The sequence below is a fragment of the Salmo trutta genome, chromosome 4 (assembly GCF_901001165.1).
Source record: "Salmo trutta chromosome 4, fSalTru1.1, whole genome shotgun sequence".
Lineage (NCBI taxonomy): Eukaryota > Metazoa > Chordata > Actinopteri > Salmoniformes > Salmonidae > Salmo > Salmo trutta.
The window spans coordinates 12,450,781-12,476,267 of record NC_042960.1 but is presented as its reverse complement, the minus strand read 5'-3'; the positions used below and the strand labels follow the sequence as shown (position 1 = coordinate 12,476,267).

The 25,487-nt window shown below is 44.4% G+C and overlaps 1 pseudogene; it reads right to left on the bottom strand.

Annotated features, from left to right (window-relative positions):
• Positions 1–9,821: 9,821 nt before the first annotated feature.
• Positions 9,822–25,487, bottom strand: part of LOC115191125 (uncharacterized) — a 30,349-nt pseudogene continuing 14,683 nt past the window's right edge.

Here is a 25,487-nt window from a genome sequence, read left to right as displayed (position 1 = left end):
TTCCCTCGATCCTGACTAGTCTCCCAGTCCCTGCCGCTGAAAAACATCCCCACAGCATGATGCTGTTACCACCATGCTTCACCGTTGGGATGGTGCCAGATTTCCTCTAGACGTGATGCTTGGCATTCAGGCCAAAGAGTTCAATCTTGGTTTCATCAGACAAGAGAATCTTGTTTCTCATGGTCTGAGAGTCCTTAGGTGCCTTTTGGCAAACTCCAAGCGGGCTGTCATGTGCCTGTTTTACTGAGGAGCGGCTTCCGTCTGGCCACTCTACCATAAAGGTCTGATTGGTGGAGTGCTGCAGAGATGGTTGTCCTTCTGAAAGAATCTCCACAGAGGAACTCTGGAGCTCTGTTAGAGTGAACATCGGGTTCTTGGTCACCTCCCTGACAAAGGCCCTTCTTCCCTGATTGCTCAGGGAAGAAGGGAAGAAGGACTCTAGGAAGAGTCTTGGTGGTTCTAAACTTTTTCCATGAAAGAATGATGGAGGCCACTGTGTTCTTGGGGAACTTCAATGGTTGGTTTCCATGGCCCAGCAGACGCACACAAGCCTAAGATCACCATGGGCAATGCCAAGTGTCGGCTGGAGTGGTGTAAAGCTCGCCGCCATTGGATTCTGGAGCAGCAGAAACACGTTCTCTGGAGTGATGAATCACGCTTCACCATCTGGCAGTCCGACAGACGAATCTGGGTTTGGCGGATGCCAGGAGAATGCTACCTGCCCCAATGTATAGTGCCAACTGTAAAGTTTGGTGGAGGAGGAATAATAGTTTGGGCTAAGCCCCTTAGTTCCAGTGAAGGGAAATATTAACACTACAGCATTCAATTACATTCTAGACGATTCTGTGCTTCCACCTTTGTGGCAACTGTTTGGATTGGTCCCTTTCCTTTTTCAGCATGACAACACTCCAGTGCACAAAGCGAGGCCCATACAGAAATGGTTTGTTGAGATCGGTGTGGAAGAACTTGACTGGCATGCTCAGAGCCCTGACCTCAACCCCATTGAACACCTGTGGGATGAATTGGAATGCCAACTGCAAGCCAGGCCTATTCGCCCAACATCGGTGCCCGACCTCACAAATGCTTGTGGCTGAATGGAAGCAAGTCCCCGCAGCAATGTTCCAACATCTAGTGGAAAGCCTTCCCAGAATAGTGGAAGCTGTTTTAGCTGCAAAGTGGAGACCAACTCCATATTAATGCCCATGATTGTGGAATGAGATGTTCGACGAGCAGGTGTCCAAATACCTTTGGTCATGCAGTGTAAGTCTCAACTAAAAATCTGCATGATGAACTACACTGTACAAAAATATAAAAGCATTATATAAAGTGTTGGTCCTCTGTCATGAGCTGAAATTAAGGATCACAGAAATGTTCCATATGCACAAAAAGCTTATATTCCTCAAATTTTGAGCACAAATTTGTTTACATCCCTGTTAGTGAGCATTTCTCCTTTGCCGAGATAATCCATCCACCTGACAAGTGTGGCATTTCAAGAAGCTGATTAAAACCTGTTACATCTAGGGGGCAGTAATTTCACGGCTGGATAAAAAACGTACCCGATTTAATCTGATTATTAGTCCTGCCCAGAAACTGGAATATGCATATAATTATTAGCTTTGGAGAGAAAACACTCCAAAGTTTCTGAAACTGTTTGAATGGTGTCTGTGAGTATAACAGAACTCCTATGGCAGGCAAAAACCTGAGATGCTTCTGTTCAGGAAGTACCCTGTCTGAACATTTCTTGCCCTTCTTTATTATCTCTGTCGTTTACAAAGGATCTCTGCTCTTACGTGACACTTCTCACGTCAACAATGGAGTCTCACAGCCCGGGAAAAACAGGAATGATGTCATTCAAAGCCCTGGCTGAAGCACACGAGAGCAAATGCTGAGTGGTCAGTCAATGGACTAAGCCTTAGGCGCGTGACACGCCCCGCCCCCGGCTTTTGGTTTTTTCCTCAGTTTACAGACAGGCAGATTCCCGGTCGGAATATTATCGCTTCTCTACGAGATAAATTGCATAAATATTGGTTTTAAACAGCGGTTGACATGCTTCGAAGTACGGTAATGGAATATTTCGAAATTTTTTGTCATATTTTGCGTCATGCTCGTGGCCGAGATTTAGCGTTGGGATAGTGTCTAGAACGCACGAACAAAACGTCGCTGTTTGGATATAACGATGGATTATTTGGGACCAAACCAACATTTGTTATTGAAGTAGAAGTCCTGGCAGTGTATTCTGATGAAGAACAAGCAAGGTAAGAACATTTTTCTTATAGGAAATGTGATTTTGGTGAAGGCTACACTGGGTGGGTGTCTAAATAGCTAGCCCTGTAACGCCGGGCTATGTACTTACATTATTGCAAAATGTGCTTCATCCGAAAAGCTATTTTAAAATCGGACATATCGAGTGCATAGAGGAGTTCTGTATCTATAATTCTTAAAATAATTGTTATGCTTTTTGTGAACGTTTATCGTGAGTAATTTAGTAAAATCACCGGAAGTGTTCGGTGGGAATGCTAGTTCTGAACGTCACATGCTAATGTAAAAAGCTGGTTTTTGATATAAATATGAACTTGATTGAACAGACATGCATGTATTGTATAACACAATGTCCTAGGTGTGTCATCTGATGAAGATCATCAAAGGTTAGTGCTGCATTTAGATATGGTTTGGGTTTATGTGACATGATATGCTAGCTTGAAAAATGGCTGTGTGATTATTCCTGGCTGGGTACTCTGCTGACATAATCTAATGTTTTGCTTTCGCTGTAAAGCCTTTTTGAAATCGGACAGTTTGGTTAGATAAAGGAGAGTCTTGTCTTTAAATAGCTGTAACATAGTCATATGTTTGAAAAGTGTAAGTTTTCGGATTTAGAGGAGTTTGAATTTCGCGCCCCGCCCATCATTGGATATTGGAGCAGACGTTCCGCTAGCGGAACGTGTAGATGTAAGAGGTTTAAACAGCATGATCATTACATAGGTGCACCTTGTGCTGGTGACAAAAGGACACTAAAATGGGCAGTTGTCACTCAACACAATGCCGTAGAGGCTGCACGTTTCGTGGGAGCATGCAATTGGCATGCTGACTGCAGGAATGTCCACCAGAGCTGTTGCCAGAGAATTGAATGTTCATTTCTCTACCATAAGCCGCAGCCAACGTTGCTTTAGAGAATTTGGCAGTATGTCCAACTGGCCTCACAACTGCAGACCACGTGCCCAGGACCTCCAAATCTGGCTTATTCACCTGCGGCATCGTCCAGCCACCCGGACAGCTAATGAAACTTTGGGTTTGCACAACCGAAGAATTTCTGCACAAACTGTCTCAGTGAAGCTCATCTGTGTGCTCGTCGTCCTCACCAGGGTCTTGACTTGACTGCAGTTCGACATCGTCACCGACTTCAGTGGGCAAATGCTCACCTTCGATGGCCACTGGCACGCTGGAGGTGTGCTCTTCACGGATGAATCCCGGTTTCAACTGTAACGGGCAGATAGCTTGTATGGCGTCGTGTGGGTGAGCTGTTTGCTGATGTCAATCGTTATGAACAGAGTGCTGGTTATGGTATGGGCAGGCATAAGCTACGGACAACAAACACAATTGCATTTTATCAATGGCAATTTGAATGCACAAAGGTACCATGACGAGATCCTGAGGCCCATTGTCATCCAATTCATCCACCGCCATCACCTCATGTTTCATGTCGCAAGGATCTGTACACAATTCCTGGAAGCTGAAAATAGCCCAGTTCTTCCATGGCCGGCATACTCACCAGATGTGTCACCCATTGGGCATGTATGTTTGGGATGCTCTGGATCGACAGCGTATTCCAATTCCCGCCAATACCCAGCAACTTTGCACAGCCATTGAAGAGGAGTGGGTCCACAGGCCACAATCAACAGCCTGATCAACTCTGCGAAGGAGATGTATCGCGCTCCACGAGGCAAATGGTGGTCACACCAGATACTGACTGGTTCTGATCCACGCAGCTAACCTTTTTTTTTTTTAAGGTATCTGATGCATATCCATCTGTATTCCCAGTCATGTGAAATGCATATTTTATCGCCTCATTTATTTATTTAAATTGACAATATTAACTGTAACTCGGTAACATTTTGGAAATTGTTGCATGTTGCATTTTATATTTTTATTCAATGCTATTCTCAGAAAAAGTGTCTTGGGGAACACAATTAAGTAGTTGAATGGAAGTAATGAAATAATGAACATCGTATAGTCTACACAGTACAAACACAATATGTAACAGTCGTTTTATGTCTGGATGCAAAAATAGGCATTTAAATAGATTTCACCTGCGTTCTAACTAAACAAACTGACATTTAATACATGGGTCCACTCAGTCTTCTTGTCTAGAATGCAGGAAAATACAGGTCAGTTCAAGAGGATGCTATGTTAAAACGTAGTTCTCTTTATCTTATGTCATTATAAATCACATACAATTATTATATTATCTGAACAATAGCATAGACTTGATTAATATGCCTGCACTGGGCAGTGTTGATGAAATACGAACGCAATAACAGGTGTGTTTGATAAATGACCAGCTCTTGACAAGCATCATTGATTCATTCTGAATCAAATTTATTTGATTTAATTCTTCCTTAGTGTAACCACAATGTTCCGTTGAAATGACAGATGCACTCACAATTGGACACACCAACAGTAGGGACATCTTATTGATCAAATATATGAAATATGGATTTGGGCTAATTTACCATCTGAGGAAAAGGAAACTCCAAATGCATTAGCTAGAATGCTAATAAAATATGCTGCTAGTTAGCAGTGTATTGGTTAATGTAAGTTAACCCCTGTAAGTCTATACCGTTGTTGGGGGAGGGTTCAAAGCTGAAATATGGAATTGTTTTAAGATGGTCATACTATGGATAATTTAGCTATTTGATTCTGAATTTTGACGCCCCTTTAGGTATCAAAAAAATATACTCCTACTCTTATGGGTAAAAATAAAAGCTATGCATGAAGCCTCTAGTAATAAAAGTCCCACATACTCAACAGATACTTAGGAGACCTCATGAGTTGTCCTAACCAGTTAACCCCTAGAGTCAATATCCGCAGCCCCGCGGAAATGAATTAGCATAATAAAATGGATGAAAAATTTCAGATAAAAGCAGCGAGTCGATTTAAATATAAAAATGTGGAACTTGAAATTGAATGTCATGGTCAATACACCTGCGTTTTCAGAATGCAACACTTTTTTTCTGCTATTGTGATCTCCGCAGATTATTCAAATTAAATCATAAAGTCTTTAATGCGATTTTTGATGGCTTTTATGTCAAAGTGATTAGAGGGACACTAGAGCGCTGAGTACTCCAGTTTTGGAGTAGCCTAGATACCGCGACTCAACGGTCATGTGGAATTTGACTGCAATCCGCCAGTGTGGCGTTAATAAGAACACAGTAACAGCCCTATGTACAGGCGTTACAACCTCTCTCCCGTGTGGACATTCAGGTGCATATTCAGCTGGTGCTGGTGGGAGAACCTCTTCTCACACTGGGGGCAGCTGTAGAATTTCTCTCTTTTTGTGGACCCTCTGGTGCCTCTTCAGGTTGCAAGCCTGGGCGAAGCGCATTTGACACTGGGTACAGCTGTAGGGTTTCTCCCCTGTGTGGACCCTCTGGTGAATCTCAACCTTCTGGGGGCTGCTGAAGCCTTTGTTACAGAACATGCAGAGGAACCGTTTCTCTTTACTATTGCCTGATGTGGCTCCCCCTCCCCGAGACTGGGATCTAGCCCTGTCGTTTGAGTTCAAAACCTGATCAAAAAGGACACGGACGTGTGAATCGGAAGGTGCCATAGTCATGGACACTGAGTCGCGATCCCTAAGCGTGTGTAAAGGGGAGTGGGTTGCGAAGTTTGTATTTGTCTCTAAGCTTTCCCTGTAATCCCAGAAGTCACTGCTGTTGACCTGCGAGTGTCCTTCTCCTACGTTAGACTCTGCATTCCATGTCAGAGGAACGTCGCCCTCCACTTTCACCTCATCTACGACCAGACCCTCCCCTTTCTTATCTAGGCACCCTTCAGAATATACACTACTACTGTACCGGTTCCAGTCCCCTCTCATTGGATTAGTCTGTGTATCTAGACCCACAGGCATGACACCAGATATCATCTGTGTCTCTGTAGTGTATGAACAGGACGGATCATTGCCAGTCAGTAACGAGTCACCTAAGTCCCGATGGGACAGAACCGTCCTCGGGCTCGGGTTACTATAAAGTAAATACTCTGAGCGGGGAGCAGGAAGATAGCTCAGTTGCCTCAGCCCCGTTATAGTCTCTGTCTTGAGGACGGCGTTCGGCGTTCCACTGACCTCCGTGATGCTGTGTCTGGTCCTGGGCAGTGCTGGGGTGGTGGTGGGGTCTTCTGTGGCTACAGGGTGCACTCCAGTCTGGATGTCTCTGCTGTGCCGTGGGTCCTCTCCTTCAGACCTCTCCTGCTTTACCCCAGGACCTGCAGCCTCTGCATCTGTAGACTGACACAAGAAGAGAGGAGGTTATTATCAGTACATGAGTTGAATTGGATAACAATGTTGCTGGGAAGTCTAACAAGTTCCACTATGGCAGATAGATGAAGATGTACAAGTAAGCAAGTAAATAGCTGAGGGGAGCCTTCCTGAAATAAACGGGCCACATTAGATGTACTGTAATTTATATGTTACACTATGACGCTAACCTCTATCACGATAACGTGCTGGGTTGAGGTTCCACTCCCCTCATCAACAGTGATTGGTTGGTCATCTCTCCATGTATTGTCTCTCGCTTGCTTCACAAAGCTCCTGTGGCCTCCAGTGAGATGTCCTTCACCTGAGAGAGTGGTTGTGGGTAAATAAGTGCTTAGGTTAGGTACTGTGTTGTCAATGCTCAACACTATATTGTAAAGTATTTGACATGGTCTACAATTGGCAACGATATAAGGTAACACGTCACATAACAAGTCACATGTAAGGTAACAAGTCACAAAACTATTCATAGATCGATTGATTATGTTCCATTCATCATATTGTTTTCAATGAGTAAGTGATCGGAAATGCAGGAAGTCGAGAATATGATATTGTGTCTTTGTGCAAGATTGCGAAGTAATCAGTGGAATTATTGAATACAATCCAAAAACTGATCAAGACCCAACTCTGGTTAACCATGCAGTGTGTGCTTAACACATGCGCAGAAGGGAACGGGCCTTCTGCAAAATGTACCTCTTGCCATTCCTCTGTATCGGTCGAGGATCTTGACACTACTGGGACGACTGGCAAGGACGCGCTCTCGTATTGTCCTCTCTGCGCGCTCCCGTGCCACCTTAAGTTCCAGTAGCTGTAGTTTCCTCCGCAATGTCCTGTTTTCTTTCTGGCTTTGAGTTATTTCCAAACGAAACACTGCATGGTCGTCGTCTACGAGTTTACAGATCTCTGCCACGGCTGCATTCGCAAGCACCTCCATAACGGAGGCTATTTGAGTGTGAAAAACCATTACGTTACAGTTAGCCATTGTTAGCGGCTAGATAGCTAGCATTACCTAGATAACATCTATCAACCAAGTCCTGTCTTCAACGCGAATTAAACACTACCTGGGGTACGTATGTGATATTTTTAGTTCCAGGGTGTTAATAAACGTCTAAATAACAACAAAACGCTAACGTTGAAAATGTTCCTGGGCACGATTCACTTCCGTTTACTACTTCTTTGTGTGAATTTCCGGCAGACAAGACGATGTGTTGCCCATTGCTGCCTTTCACAGGTCGGAATGCGGATTGCGCATTTTGGTCACAAAAAAGTAAAATAGTAATGGACCAACCCTGTACACTATCCCCGAAAACCACCACCCATCCCACTACTTTGGCCCCAAGAGATCCTACATCAGTCCTGGGAGGATGGAACCCCTTCTCTCAAAACTCCCTGTAGATCTTCTGCTCTAAAATCTCTCACACCCTAATATTTCTCTGCTGCTGCAACTACCACATCAATCTTCTGTTATTTCTGCTCCATCAGTGCAGATGATCACCATGGCTATAAACGCAATAAATCCAACCTTAGTAAAACTCCTCTCTGGATCTCTCTCTTCAGGCCTATTCACTGGGTGGCTCCCAGTCGAATCCCTCACCCTTGGGCTATTGAAGCGTTATGGGTTCTAGGGGCACAACGATTAGCAGCTCAGATCAGAAAGAAGGCAGAGCGCCCATTAAGCTTGAATAACTGGGCCTGCTTGGAGCATATGTGGTCCTATTATTATAGGATGACTTGGGAGAATGATGATCCGCAATAGAGAGGTGGCACGTTTCACCAGCTCTGCTCTCCACATCACTCAAGCGTTGGCAGTCTGCGCTGGCCAAGTGATGGCTGCATTGGTCATGACGCAGACCCACTTCTGGCTCTCCATGACTTCCATCCAGAAGACAGAAAAGAGCCCTTTGCTCAATGCACCCATCTCTGAAAAGTGCCTCTTCGGAGACACCATGAGTAAGACAACGGGGCGTCTCATGAAGTTAGGGAATGAAAAGAAGCAGCTGCCTCTCTCCTGTGGTGCGTTGGCTCCCAAACAGCTGACCTCCGACCTTCTTCATGCCGGCTGGGAGGAGCAGCTCGTGGCCGAAAGCTAGGCAAGCAGCTCCAAGAAACTCCTAGCCCCCCCCGTGGAAGCCCGGTTGCCCCAACAGTACCGCCGGCCCACCAGCTGCCTTTCTTGAAGCCTAGATGGGTGCCTGCACCAACCTGTCAGAATGCTCTCGGAAGCGCCACCGAACCTGTGACCTGAATAAAAACCTTTTAATAAAACAGAGAAACAGACAACTTGTCTATTTCCCCGTTGTGGACAATCCTATGTCTGAGACGCTTGCCCCACACGTAGGGCAAGCGTACGACTTGTCGCCATCCGTCCTAATGCTCGCCCTCCCACGTTGTGACCCAATGACACTGGAGGAGGTAGAAGCACGTGCCACCACCCTCAGGTGGTTAGTCTTTGAGCTCCCTCCTCTAGCCATTGTTTGGGTGTTGTTGGGATTGTGTGCTGTTTTATAGGCTAGGTACCTCTCATGGTGAACGCCCATCCTGGCCCATCTGTATCGGTGGCGTAACCCTGAGGTAACTGAGTAAGGCTAGACCCAGGACCAGGCTTTCTATGAATCCAGTCACCAGGCATTAAATGATATCCTGAGGGAGAAGACAGACTTCCGGGTTAGACTCCCACCAGGGGGGTCTCCCACCTCGCTCTGTGAAGGCTGAAGACCAGGGTGACCTACTCTCTATCTGCCCCAGGACCTGTTCATCCCTGCATTGAGACTGTGAAGATTAGGGTCTGGGCTGGCGACTGGATCTCTGACTGGAGGCTCTGTCTGACCACCAGGATTGAGGTTGTTCAGTCCACAGGTTGTGGTGGAGTCTCTGTCCCACGCGGTTGGGTCCTGGTTCCGACTCTGGAAGGAAAAGTGATGGCTACTGATCCATGGTTCTGATCCGGGGCCAGGGTTTGTGATCAGCCAACTCAGAGGTCCTGTCTCTCCCACCAGTAACACTGGATACCAGCAGGTCTTCATGAACTGCAGACAAATATTGTACAGAAAAGCATAAACGTTTATAGAAGAAACTCCTTGCTGTACACACAGAAACATGACTATAAAATGTTAACCACAGTCAAGCCCATCTCTAACACTGTGATTCAGGTACCTAACAATGTGGAGCCATTGGAATTTATTATAAAAATTGTCCATATGTGTTGATTCAAGAATTAAGTATAATGTTTTGTTTCGACTGAGACAAGGGAAACTCAGTCCCTGCAATGATACAAAAATAACCAAGTCAGTCAGCACAGAGTCAATTTTGTATTTCATTTCATTAAAATGGTCATACCCTCACATAGTGAAGTACAGAACGTTTACTGCACAAAACGATACGTGACAAGTAGAATAAGTTCTCACTTTGGTAACACTACCCTTTCTGTAAATCTGCCACCCTTGCTTTGATAATTTGTTTTATTTTAGAATACTTTGGAAAAGGTTCATTACATTAAAAAGGCTTCACTATTTTATGTCAAGTAAACATGAATTAAGGCACTATCTTATCTTACTATAAAACACCAGCATCAACCTAAAGGGAATTAGTTGTCACTCTTCATCAGTGAAGCATTTTTACAGACACCATCACACCAACCATCACCATATCATCTACTCTGCCTCATCACACTCATTCTTTCCTCAGTTCATCTCATCCAGTTCCCTACTACATCCAAAACCAACAGAATTAACTACAAACAAACTAACTAGCACTGTTACGTTTCACTATACATGGGCCATGTGCATTTTCTGCTGGTGTTTCCTGAGATAGCTCCTTTCTGAGAATCTCTTCCCACAGTGTGTACAGGCGAACGGCCTCTCTCCCGTGTGCATCTTCAGGTGCATCTTCAGCTGGTGCTTGTGGGAGAACCTCTTCTCACACTGGGGGCAGCTGTAGGGTTTCTCCCCTGTGTGGACCCTCTGGTGCCTCTTCAGCTTGGATGAGTGTGAGAAACTGGCCCGGCACAGGTGGCAGCCGAACGATTTCTCCTCCGTGTGCATCCTCTGGTGGATTTCCACCTGTTTGGGGAAACTGAAGGCTTTCCCACAGAATGAACAGGGGAAGCGCTTCTCTTTGCCACCAGATCTACTGATAGCGTTACTACTACTGTCATTTGTCAATGGGCTTGTGTAGACATTTACTGTTAAGGCACTGGCATTGTCTGAGGTCTGGTTTAACAGGAGACTGTGAGGAGGATGAAGGCCAGGGAGTGTCTGTGTTGTGGCAGGGTCCATGTTCCAGTTGATAGATCCTATAGAAGGCAGGCTGAAGGCAGCACCTGTTAGGGGGCTTACCTGAGGCGCCATCAGTCTCTCTGAATCACAACTATAGGAGCAGGATGGAGCATCGCTAGCCGAGTCTGTGTCTGTTCGTTCCTGCTGCATACGAACCTGGCCTCCCTGTCCCGCAGACCAAATCTACGCCTCGCACTGGTCTCAACCTTTCTCTTGTCATGGAGACTAAGTTCGTATGTTGTTTTGTGTTCCACTGTCTGTTTCTGGTTGTGGTTAACAGTGTTCTTCCCCAGCCCAGAGTTGAAGACGCTGTCCCATCCACTGACCTCCACTATTTTGTCTCTGGTCCTGGCCTGCTCAGTGATGTTGCCCTTGGCTGCACCGGTCTGGGTTTGGGAATCCAAGATGGCCACCCAGTCTCCTCTGTTAGCCTCCAGCCATCCACCTGCAGGAAGACTTTAGACTTTAAAAGCATGGCAGAGAAAACTCTACATATGTTTTTTTATAAATTAACTACTCAAGTTCATACATTGTGTTTTTGTAAGTAAACATAAGTTGCTGTAGGCTATATGGATTTCTCCCTTACCTTGCTCCCCCATCTTTAGTCCACTCAGCAGATCAATGCTCTCTGGTCCATCTTCTATTGTCTCCTCTTTGACCAGCAGCAGATCAGGCTTCCCATCCTCCATGTCTACTGACTGTAAGAGATACAGAGTGAGAGGATGTTGGATCAAGAAATATGATATGAGCACCCTGCTATGGAGCATCTTCTGGTTGAGGGATTGCTATGAGTACTATGCACTATTTAATTGTTTGATAATTCAAAGGCATTGTCCCAAACTTAAGACAAAATTAATCCAAGACCTGGGCCCATATCCACAAAGAGTCTCAAGTCCCCACCTGTCTACATGGTCTTATTTATTGTTATCTGAAAGGGAAAACTGATCCTAGATCAGCACTCCTACTTTGGAGAGACTTTGTGGATACAGGCCCTGACCTAATACCATACAGACAGTAGTTCAGTGGGCTCACCTCAGTGAGACTGTAGGTGGTCCTGTGCTGCACAGCTGGATCCTCTGTGGGTTCAGGAGGTGTAGTCTGGTTGTCCTCCATGACCATGGTCCCCTCATGGTTCCCCAGACCCTCCTCACACCCCTCCTCCTTCACCAGCAGCACCTCTGGACCCTCCTCCTCCTGGAAGAGAGAGGTGATGCAGATTATACAGACATACACTCCCTCAGGTACATACACACAGATAATAAACACACTTTCAACGTAGTGTTAACCTGTCCCCACTACGTTTGAGTCCTATACCGTAGTTACAAAATTACTTCATTGTTGTTAAGCACATCATGGTGGACATAAATATGTTGTGGGTAAAGATGTCAGCTACGGTAAGTCAAGTCATCATCAGACAAACCTGACTAAACTATTTTGACATGTACAGTAGGTGTTAGTGTATGGGTATGTGTAATTATATTTAAGTGTATATTGGTTATAAAGCGTGAGATCAAATGTGATGTATATTAAAGAGAGTTGATATATATTAAAGAGAGTCAATGAAAGTCTTAAAATGAAAAGTTCAATTTTGTGTTTATTAAACATGAACAAGTTTTAAATACACCATATGAAAACCACACAAACTGCATACATTTTCTCATTAAAAGTGTCTTGGCAAAAATTCAGTAGTGGAATGAAAGTAATGAAATAAGCATTTGTGAACATCATATAGCCTACACAGTACAAACAAAACATGTAAGACTTTTTAGACCTTATAAATCACACAATGTCTGGATGCTAAATTTTACCCAGGAATATTCAACACTAAAATATGTTACTCATTATTCCAAATGCATCTGTGGATCTTTTCTACTAACAACCAACAAAAATGAATCTTTGTCTTTAAATGCAGGGTTTGTCTAAACGTCAAAAGCGATCGAGTGGAATGTTTACTTTCTATGTTTTTGTGGAATGATTTTTCTGTTGGTGTATCCTGAGGTAGCTCCTTTCTGAGAACCTCTTCCTGCAGTGTGTACAGGCGAACGGCCTCTCTCCCGTGTGGACCTTCAGGTGCATCTTCAGGTTGCCAGACTGGGCGAAACGCATGTGACACTGGGGGCAGCTGTAGGGTTTCTCCCCTGTGTGGACCCTCTGGTGCCGCTTCAAGTTGCCAGCCTCAGCGAATCGCATGTGACACTGGGTACAGCTGAAGGGTTTCTCCCCTGTGTGGACCCTCTGGTGGATCTCCACCTTCTGGAGGCAGCTGAAGCCTTTGTTACAGAACATGCAGAGGAACCGTTTCACTTTACTACCGCCTGATGTTGGTCCCCCTCCCTGAGCCTTGGCCTTTTGAACCTTTGAGTTCAATACCTGATCGGAAGGCCCCATAGACGTGGACACTGGTTCGTGATCCCTGAGTGTGTGTAAAGGGCAGTGGGTCGTGACATCTGGATTTGTCTCTAAGCTTTCGCTGTAATCTAAGAAATCTCTGCCTTGTGAATGTCCTTCTCCTAAGTGAGTCTCATTCCATATCAGAGGAGCATCGCCCTCAACTTTCACAGTCATCTCATCTACGGCAATAACCTCCTCTTTCTTATCTTGGCACCCTTCAGAGTATAGACTACTACTGTACTGGTTCCATTCCCCTCTAGACAGATCAGTCTGTGTCTCTAAACCCAAGGTCATTTTGCCAGGGTCCATCTCTGTAGCGTAAGAACAAGACGGATAATTGACAGTCTCTAACGCGTCAACTGAGTCCTGATGGGAATGAACCGTCCTCGGGCTACCATAAAGAAAATACTCTGAGCCGGGAGCAGGAGGACAGCCCAGTCTCTCTGGGTCTGATCTGTGGTCAGATCCTGTGTGTAAGAGCCTTCGTGATACAGTTAAAGTCTCGGTGTCTGTCTCTGACTTGAGGACGGCCTTCGGTGTTCCACTGACCTCCATAACGCTGCGTCGGGTCCTGGGGTGGGGCGTGGTGGCGAGGTCGTCCATAGCTACAGGGGGTGCCATTCCAGCTGCTGCTCCAGTCTGGATGTCTCTGCTGTGTTGTGGGTCGTCTCCTTCAGTCCTCTCCTGCTTGACCAGAGACGATCCTCCAGGACCTGCAGCCTCAGCAGACTGACAAAAGAAGAGATTAGGTTATCGGTACATTAGTTTAATTGGATAACAATCAGGGAAGATAATAACAATGTCGTCAGGAAGTCACACGAGCTCCCATATGGCAGATAAATAAGGACGACCATGTAAGCAAATTAATGGCTAAGGGGAGCCTTTCTGAAATAAACGAGCCACATTTGATGTACTTTCATTTTGAATGTTACACTATGACACTGACCTCTATCACAATAACATGTTGGGTTGAGGTTCCAGTCCTCTCATCTATAGCTATGGGTTGGTCATCTCTCCACGCATTGTGTCCCGCTGGCTTCACAAAGCTCCTGTGGCCTACAGTGAGATGTCCTTCACCTAAGAGAGTGATTAGGGGAAAAGTGGTGGTTAAGTTAGGTACTGCCAATGCTCAATGTATATTTTACAATATTGACACCTTCTACAATTGGCAAGGAAACACTTCTCAAATTCTTGAAATACCATTTATTGATCAATGTATTGTGTTCCATGCATCACATTATTTTCATTGAGTAGATAATAGGAAATTCAGTAAATCAATAATCTGGTTAGAATATGATAGTGTGCTTGCTATCCAAAAACGGACCAAGACCCAATTCTGGTTAACACATCTGCAGAAGGTAACGTAGCTATTAAATGAACAGCGACAGGTCGCGCAGACTCAGCCTTGTGCAAAATGTACCTCTTGCCATTCCTCTGTATCGATCGACGACCTTGACACTACTGGGACGACTGGCGGGGACGCGCTCCCGTGCCACCTTCCAGTCCATTAGTTGTAGTTTCCTCCGCAACCCTCTGTTTTCTTTCTGGCTTTGAGATATTTCCAAACGAAACACTTTATAGTCGTCGTCTACGAGTTTACATATCTCTGCTACGGCTGCATTCGCTAGCACCTCCATAATGGAGGCTATTTGAGTGTGAAAAACCATACAGTTAGCCATTGTTAGCAACTAGCTAGCGTTACGTATCTCTATCAACCAGGTCCTGTCTCCAGCGCGAATTAAAGACCACCTGCGATAAGTATATGATACTGTGCAGTTAAAATAGTCATATTTTGAGTTCCATGATGTTAATAAACGTCTAAATAACAACAAACAACGCTAATGTAAAAATGGCAAATTACTGTTCACTTCCGTTTTCTACTTCTTCTTTGGTATCATGGTGTTTGTGCATGCCTCCACCTACTGTGTGATCGATCACGTTACATTTTGTGATACAAAAATAAAAAACGGGGAGGGGGGAAAAACACCAACTAACCCTACACATATATACCACTATTTTATTAAACAAATAAAAATCACCTCACAATTCCACTACTTTAATGGTTTGGGAGAATGGGACTCTCGTTCAACAGACCTTGTAACTCTTCTCCAGTAAAACCTGGTAAACCCAAGTACTTAGCTGCTGCCACCACAACATATTTTCTGTGGTTTATGTTCCATTTCTGCGGTACAGTTGATAACCATGGCAATGAATGCTAAGAAGCCAACCTTACTGAAGCACAAATTCGTATCACTCTGTATTGGCCCTTGACCCATCATCCTCTGCTCTACCTGGCAACCTCAACCTGTCTCTTGCACTGGGTACTTCTGATCCCCAGCAACATGGGCACCCCCACTTTTCAACCTACACTACACATTCCTTTGTCCCTTGCCCTCCTGCACACTTTTCACATTTTGGAATCTCACCCCTAAACACTGCTGCAACATGACCATAAGCTTGGCATCTGAAACACCTTAGTGGGTTCGGTGCAAAAGCTCTCACGGGATAACTGACATATCCCAACATGACTATCAGGAAAAGACTGCTTCAAAACTCAAAAAGGACAGACAGTTTCTTCTCAGTTTCACGACGCTCGCCAGAGGGAATCTTAAATTTTAGTTGCACCACCCCAGTAACCACTCCTTTCAAAGGCAAGTCACATGTCTTGTCCCTAGGCACGTAACACAAAGAAACACAGAAAACCATCACAAGTCCATTTCGAGCTACCATCACCAATTTAACAGTTCCCAACTTATTTTTACCCAGCCTGAGACTACATATGGGTCAGCCAAAAGGCAGGGATCCACTTTCTCCAAAAATGTCACTCCCACTGGGCCCGAATCATCCTTTGCATGACCGTCGGGGCGAGGCTTGGACTCGGTCGTCTTCACCACACCTGCCACCAGAGGTAATTCATCTTCACTTTTGTCAGGTTAAATTCCTGAGCCATCAGACAGCAGAGTACGGTTTGTACTTGGCGCCACTCTTCCTCAACACACATCTTCCCACTGCACTTCGCTCTTCTACTTATTCCTTGCGGTCCATAACCACGTCTCTCCGTTTACCATGCTCATGCCGCGCCATCATCCGCTATACTGCTTGCAGCACACACACTGATGGCCTTTGTCCAATACCCACCTTCTGTTCCTTAGCCCAATCTATCTCTGGCCTCTCCATGCTCCCAAAACTTGCCATAGTTGTGTCAGGTTTCCTCCTGGGGTTAAACCCCCCCCCAATGTAAATAGTAAATTCATATGTGGTTTTGGCAAACTTAATCCACACAACTAAAAATATATATTTTTTTACAATACCCCCAATTATTCTGTCCTTCAAAGCTCCATATCTCCCTTCCCAGGCTCTGGGGCCTGAGCGGGTGGTACTGCTCGTGAAAATACTCCATGCAACTCCTCCGCTGAGAGGTCTTCCAGACCCAGGAACCAAAAAACAAGTCTGTGTCGTGAGAATGTGAGCATACCTAGATGCTCAACTGAGGGACTTAGTAATACATTTAAAAAACTCTTACCCCAGGACACTTCAAAGGATGATAATAAAATAATCAGCTAAAGAATCGTTCCCCTGCATACATCTCAAGTCACAATTTCTCCCTGTTGCGGACACTCCTATGTCTGATAAGGTAACTCAAAAAGGAGAAGCTCTTGTAACACAGCTTACACTTGAAGGGCCTCTCCTTGATGTGAACGGTCTGGTGCTTTGTCACAGTTCACCTTGGAAAAGGGCTTCCCACACGTGGGGCAGGTGTATGGCTTGTCTGCGTCCGTCCTAACCAGAGGTAGAAACAGGAGCCACCACACTAACTAAGGTGGTTTGTCTTTTAGCTCCCTCCTCTTGCCATTGTTTGGGTGTTGTTAGGATTGTGTGTTGTGTTATAAGCTAGGTACCTCTCGTGGTGAACGTCCATCCTGACCCTGTCTGTATTGGTGGGGTGTCCCTGAGGTAACTGAGGAAGGCTAGACCCAGGTCCAGGTCTTCTATGAACCCAGTCACCAGGCATTAGACAAGATCCTGAAGGAGAAGACAGACTTGCTGAAAGACTCCCACCAGGGTAGTCTCCCACCACTCTGTGTGAAGTCTGAAGCCCAGGGTGACCTGCTCTGTTTATCATGGATGCTGTGGTGTTTGTTTGTTCGTATCATAGGAACAGGAGGGTCTATTTCTAGCAAACTGTTACTGTAGGACCTAAGCCTTCAGAGGGAACAAAAATCTTCCAATAGCCTACATGGTATCTTCTGTAGTCGGACGATTCAAGTTACAGCGAAGGAAGAGCAATGCATTTGTGACATTATGAATGAATCAAACAGAGCTGGCCTCTCTCCGGGCTGCCGCTTACACAGAACCAGCAAACACAAATGTAACACACAGCAGAAAATAATGCGACCAGCAAAACAAAAACCACTGTTTACACAACCTACTGTAGCCTAACACCACTATCACCAACAACAATAGTGACACATCAAAGGTGACAGGCTCGTGGTGCTGAAAGGACAGCGACCATAATACATGCACACTCCATGGCTAAAAGAGAGCGCGGTTTTGGTCAAACACATAGATACGTCAGATAGACAGCATCAAATAGTGTTAAAGAATAAGCAGCCATTTACAAAAACATTCAAATCAATCTATATATTCTCTCTGAAGGCTTAGAAGGCCCTCAAGGTTCCCAGGGTGACATGCTCTGCTTATCATGGACACTGTGGTGTTTGTATCATAGGAACAGGAGGGTCTCTCTCTTTCAGCCCCAGGCTCTGCTCCATCCCTGCACTGAGACTGTAAAGAGAAGGGTCTGAGCTGCAGACTGGATCCCTGGCTGGAGCTTCGGTCTCTCTGATGACCACCAGGACTGAGTATGTTCAGTCCACCTGTCCACTGGTTGTGCTCTGTGTGGTGGTGGAGTCTCTGTATCTCGCAGTTCGGTCCTGGTTCCGACTCGGGAAGGAACAGCGATGACTCCTGATCCAGGGTCCTGATCCGGGGACAGGTTTTGTGATCAGCCACTTCAGAGATCCTGTCACTGCCCTAAAAACACAAATTGTACAGAAGAGCATATAAAGGTTTTTAGGTCTTTGCTGAACAAGACATATATAAAATGTTAACCACAGTAAGGCCCATCTCTAACAATGTGATTCAAGTACCTAACAATATGGAGTCATTGGAGTTTATTATAACAATTGCCCATATGTGTTGATTCAAGAATTAAGTATAATGTTTTGGTTCGACTGACATAAGGGAAACTCAGTCCCTGCAATGATACAAAAATAACCAAGTCAGGCAGCACAGTGAATTTTGTATTTAATTTGAACAAAATGGTCATACATTCACATAGTAACCTGGTATACAATACTTTTATTGTACAAAACAATACATGACAAGTAGAATAACTTCTCAGTATGGTAACACGTGACCTTTTCTGTAAATCTCGCTTTGATCAAAAACATTTTAGAATAGTTTTTGAAAAGATTCAACATTACACACATCTTCACTACTTTATGTCAAGTAAACATGAATTAAGGCACTATCATTTCCTCATTATAAAACACCAGCATCAAACACCATGATAAGTTTGTCACTCTTCATCGGTGAAGCATTTTTACAGACACCATCACACCAACCATCACCATACCTACTCTGCCTCATCGTACTCATTCTTTCCTCAGTTCACCTCATCCAGTTCCATACTACAACTCAAACCAACAGAATTAACTAAACAGCACTACAGTGCCTTCAGAAAGTATTCACACCCCTTGAATCTTTCCACATTGTTGTGTTACAAAGTGGGATTAAAATGGATTTGTCATTTTTTGTCAATGATTTACTAAAAATATATATATTGAAAACACTAATATCCTGTTTCTACATTATATAACTATTCAACCCCCCGAGTCGATACCTGTTAGAATCACGTTTGGCAGCGATTACAGCTGTGAGTTTTTCTGAGTAAGTCTAAGAGCTTTCCACACCTGGACTGTGCAACATTTGTCCATTATTCTTTTTAAAAAATCTTCAAGCTCTGTCAAATTGGTTGTTGATCATTGCTAGACAACCATTTTCAGGTCTTGCCATAGATTTAAGCAGATAAGTCAAAACTGTAACTCGGCCACTCAGGAACATTCATTGTCTTCTTGGCAAGCAACTACAGTGTAGATTTGGCCTTGTGTTTTAGGTTATTGTCCTGCTGAAAGGTGAATTCATCTCCCAGTGTCTCACGGAAAGCAGACTGATCCAGGTTTTCTAGGATTTTGCCTATGCTTAGCTCCATTCTTTTTCTTTTTTATCCTGAAAAACTCCCTGTTCCTTAACAATTACAAGCATACCCATAACATGTAGCCAGAATTATGCTTGAAAATATAGAGTGGTACTCAGTAATGTGTTTTATTGGATTTGCCCCAAACATAACTTTTTGTCCAGAACTAAGTGTTAATTGCTTTGTCAAGTTTTTTGCAAACAGGATGTATGTTTTGGAATGTTTAGGCTTCCTTCTTTTAACTCTATCAATTAGGTTAGCATTGTGGAGTAACTACAATGCTGTTGATCCATTCTCAGTTTTATCATATCACATTCATTAAACTCTGTAACTATTTTAAAGTCACCATTGGCCCCATGGTGAAATCCCTGAGTGGTTTCCTTCCTCTCTGGCAACTAAGTTAGGAAGGACACCTGTATCTTTGTAGTGACTGGGTGTATTGATACATCATCCAAAGTGTAAATAATAACTTCAAATTCTCAAAGAGATATTCAATGTCTGCTTTTCTATTTGTACCCATAAACCAATAGGTGTGGTTCTTTGCGAGGCATTGGAAAACCTCCCTGGTCTTTGTGGTTGAATCTGTGTTTGAAATTCATTGCTCGATTGGAGGACCTTAAATATAATTGTATGTGTGGGGTACAGAGATGAGGTAGTCATAAAAATGTTTTATGTTATACACTATCTTTGCACACAGTGTGAGTCCATGCAACTTATGAGACTTGTTAAGCACATTTGTACTCCTGACCTTATTTAGGCTTGCCATAACAAAGGGGTTGAATACTTACTCAAAAGATTTCAGCTTTTCATTTTTTATTACTTTGTAAACATTTCTAAAAACATAATTACACTTTCAAATGATGGGATATTGTGTGTAGGCCAGTGACCAAAACATTTAATAAATTATAAATTCAGGCTGTAACACAACAAAATTTGGAAAAAAAAATAAAGGAAAACCTTCTGAAGGCAGTGTACATATGACTATACAAGCGCTGTGTGCATTTTCTGTTGGTGTATCCTCAGGTAGCTCCTCTCTGAGAACATCTGTACGCACTGCGTACAGGCGAACGCCATCTATCCTGTGTGGACCTTCAGGTGCATCTTCATATTGTGCTGGCGGGAGAACCTCTTCTCACACTGGGGGCAGCTGTACGGTTTCTCAACTGTGTGGACCCTCAGGTGCCTCTTTAGGTTGGACGAGTCTGAAAAACTGGCCCGGCACAGGTGGCAGCCGAAAGATTTCTCCCAAGTGTGCATCTTCTGGTGGAGCTCCACCTGTTTGGGGAAACTGAAGGCTTTCCCACAGAATGAACACGGGAAGCACTTCTCTTAGGCGCTGACACCTTTACTGATTCCGTCTCTATTACCATAATTTGTAAATGGGCTTGCGTAGCCATTTAGTGTTTTGGCATTATGTGAGCTATGGTTTAACATTAGGAGAGTGTGAGGAGGACGAAGGCCAGGAAGTGTCTGTGTTGTCGCAGGGTCCATGTTCCAGTTGATAGATCCTATAGAAGGTATGCTGAAGGCAGCACCTGTTAGGGGGTTAACCTGAGGCGCCATCATTCTCTCTGAATCACAACTATAGGAGCAGGACGGAGCATCACTAGCCGAGTCAGTGTCTGGTCTCTCCAGCTGCATACCGACATCTCCCTGTCCCCGGAGACAAAATCTACGCCTCGCCCTGGTCTCAGCCAGTCTGTTGTCATGGAGACTAAGTTCGGTTGTTGTTTTGTGTTCGACTGTCTGTTTCTGGTTGTGGTAAACAGTGTTGTTCCCCAGTCCAGAGTTGAAGATGATGTCCCCTCTGGTCCTGGCCTGCTCAGTGATATTATCCACTGGACCCTTGGCACCACTCTGGGTCTGAGAATCCAAGATGGCCACCCAGCCTCCTCTGTTAGCCTCCAGCCAACCACCTGCAGGAAGCATTTAGAAAACATGGCAGAGAAAACTTTACATGTGGAGTTTTTATTTGTTAGTTACCTGGGCCCGGTTTCCCAAAAGCATCTTAAGGCTACGTTCATCGTTAGAACCGTCGTAAGAGCATCGTTAATCTGTTTCCCAAAACCATCATTACTAAAGTTGCTCTTAAAAAACGCTCGTTATTTAACGACTGCCTCAGACCACTTGTAGAACAGCTAAGTATGTCGTTAGATGCTTTTTTGCCCATCCGCATCACTTTATACACAAAATCAAAATGTTTATCGGTCTTTCTGTGACAGCCGACAACTTCAGAACGAATGTGACAGTGACTACAAAAGTACAAAAACAAAGTTGCTCATTTCTTTGCGTAACAAGCGACGGATATAAAGATGCTTCAAATGAAAACCCAGATGACTGTATTAAAAGATATACAGTAAGCCTATAGGCTACATATACCTATATTTTGAATGTTAATTCAATTCAGTTTTATTTAGCTATTTGTATGCTACTGTCTGTAATTTCTTACCTCAATATATTTCATGATGTGTAACATGTGCGCAATGATGTTTCAAATCTTGATCTAGTGCATTATTATAGGGTAAGCATTGAAATAAGCCACCTCAATATTTGTAGGTGACAATATCTCTAGGAGCTGATCCGTGATCAGTATTGTGGAACAACTGCTTTGCTTTATCTTGGCCAGGTCGCAGTCGTAAATGAGAACTTGTTCTCAACTGGCCTACCTGGTTAAATAAAGGTTACATTTTTTTTTTTTTTTTATCAGAAGATGCTCCATAGCAGGGTGCTCATATCAGATTTCTTGATCCAACATCCTCTCACTCTGTATCTTTTACAGTCAGTAGACATGGAGGATGGGAAGCCTGATCTGCTGCTAGTCAAAGAGGAGAAAATAGAAGACGGACCAGAGAGCATTGATCTGCTGAGTGGACTAAAGATGGGGGAGCAAGGTAAGGGAGAAATACATATAGCCTACATACAGTAATAGATCTTCAATGGGAGTAGTGATGCATCTGGCTATTATTTTATTTTTGTCTTTCATAAAATGAAGTTAGTACAACATATTTACATATAAAAAACACAATGTATGAACATGACCAGGATTTCCCTATAGCGATAGAACTTAGGCTTACAAGTTTTTTTTACCGATGCATCTTTCTTACAATAGCCGAAGATGTAACATGCGTTTCCCAAAACCCTGCACAGAGAGAACGTTCGCTAAATGCATTGTTCAGGCATGTGTCGATACTGATAGGATCGAAAGAAACGCAGTGCTGCTGTCGGATCAGCGTTCTCCCTTTCCAATCTTACCTTAACATTTGAATAATTTTATTATTTCACCATTATTTAAATAGGCAAGTCAGTTAAGACTTGCCTAGATCATCCTAGATCTGAATGAATGAAATAATCTTATTAAATACTTTTTTCTTTACATAGTTGAATGTGCTGACAACAAAATCACACAAAAATAATCAATGGAAGTCCAATTTATCAACCGATGGATGTCTGGATTTGGAGTCACTCAAAATTAAAGTGGAAAACCACACTACAGGCTGATCCAACTTTGATGTAATGTCCTTAAAACAAGGCAAAATGAGGCTCAGTAGTGTGTGTGGCCTCCACGTGCCTGTATGACCTCCCTACAACGCCTGGGCATGCTCCTGATGAGGTGGCGGATGGTCTCCTGAGGGATCTCCTCCCAGACCTGGACTAAAGCATCCGCCAAATCCTGGACAGTCTGTGGTGCAACGTGGCGTTGGTGGATGGAGCGAGACATGTCCCAGATGTGCTCAATTGGATTCAGGTCTGGGGAACGGGCGGGCCAGTCCATAGCATCAATGCCTTCCTCTTGCAGGAACCGCTGACACACTCCAGCCACATGAGGTCTAGCATTGTCTTGCATTAGGAGGAACCCAGGGCCAACCGCACCAGCATATGGTCTCACAAGGGGTCTGAGGATCTCATCTCGGTACCTAATGGCAGTCAGGCTACCTCTGGCGAGCACATGGAGGGCTGTGCGTCCCCCCAAAGAAATGCCACCCCACACCATGACTGACCCACCGCCAAACCGGTCATGCTGGAGGATGTTGCAGGCAGCAGAACGTTCTCCACGGCATCTCCAGACTCTGTCACGTCTGTCACATGTGCTCAGTGTGAACCTGCTTTCATCTGTGAAGAGCACAGGGCGCCAGTGGCGAATTTGCAAATCTTGGTGTTCTCTGGCAATTGCCAAACGTCCTGCACGGTGTTGGGCTGTAAGCACAACCCCCACCTGTGGACGTCGGGCCCTCATACCACCCTCATGGAGTCTGTTTCTGACCGTTTGAGCAGACACATGCACATTTCTGGCCTGCTGGAGGTCATTTTGCAGGGCTCTGGCAGTGCTCCTCCTGCTCCTCCTTGCACAAAGGCGGAGGTAGCGGTCCTGCTGCTGGGTTGTTGCCCTCCTACGGCCTCCTCCACGTCTCCTGATGTACTGGCCTGTCTCCTGGTAGCGCCTCCATGCTCTGGACACTACGCTGACAGACACAGCAAACCTTCTTGCCACAGCTCGCATTGATGTGCCATCCTGGATGAGCTGCACTACCTGAGCCACTTGTGTGGGTTGTAGACTCCGTCTCATGCTACCACTAGAGTGAAAGCACCGCCAGCATTCAAAAGTGACCAAAACATCAGCCAGGAAGCATAGGAACTGAGAAGTGGTCTGTGGTCACCACCTGCAGAACCACTCCTTTATTGGGGGTGTCTTGCAAATTGCCTATAATTTCCACCTGTTGTCTATTCCATTTGCACAACAGCATGTGAAATTTATTGTCAGTGTTGCTTCCTAAGTGGACAGTTTGATTTCACAGAAGTGTGATTGACTTGGAGTTACATTGTGTTGTTTAAGTGTTCCCTTTATTTTTTTGAGCAGTGTACATTCAGTAGGCCCTAATCTATGGATTTCACATGACTGGGAATACAGATATGCATATGTTGGTCACAGATACCTTAAAAAAAGGTAGGGGCATGGATCAGAAAACCAGTCAGTATCTGGTGTGACCACCATTTGCCTCGTGCAGCGCGATCTCTTTTGCATAAACTTGATCAGGCTGTTGATTGTGGCCTGTGGAATGTTGTCCCACTCTTCTTCAATGGCTGTGCAAAGTTGCTGGATATTGGTGGGAACTGGAACACACTGTCGTACAAGTCGATCCAGAGCATCCCAAACATGCTCAACGGGTGACATGTCTGGTGAGTATGCAGACCATGGAAGAACTGTTCAGGTTCCAGGAATTGTGTGGCAACAGCTTTGATGGACATTCCTGCAATCAAATTTTAGTGGCCTTTTGTCCCCAGCACAAGGTGCACCTGTGTAATGATCATGACGTTTAATCATCTTCTTGGTATGCCACACCTGTCAGGTGGGTGGATTATCTTGGCAACGGAGAAATGCTCACCAACAGGGATGTAAATAAATATATGCACCGCATTTGAGAGAATAATTTTTTTTGTGCATATGGAAGATTTCTGTAATATTATTTCAGGTCATGAAACCAAAACGAAGTTTACCTAGTTCCCCAGGTGAGTGTTTGTTTGTAAATAGCACAACAGGAGAAAGCGGGAGCAGGTACGTCCAGCTGTGTTTTGACAGGGGTCCCGTTTTATATTGAAAGTCAACAGTGCGTTTTTGCTTCAATAGAGTGATCAAGGACGTGCAACTACAGTTTTCCTTCACTGAAAATATATTAGTGCAACACATTCGGCAGAAAATAGCTTAATTTTCATCGGATGACAACAGAAGTGCAACGCTATTTGGCTGGCATCCACACAAGTAAACGAGCTTACAATGAGAAAGCAAGGTCTTTTTTTCAAAAACAACGGATGACCATCATCTTTCTAATGTTTAGGCCTATCATACAAAGAATGTAGCCAGCTACATTTCCTAATGTTTTTCTTAAAGTTAGTCGTGCATTTTCCAGAGAAAAATAGGCTGGCTAAACCAATTAATGTACCTGAGAAAAAAAAGCTACACATCAGTCGGAGTACTGTCTGCTGACTGCCTGTTCGTGAATTCTCATTCGAGAGATGCAACTGAAGTACGAAATTGCTCTGA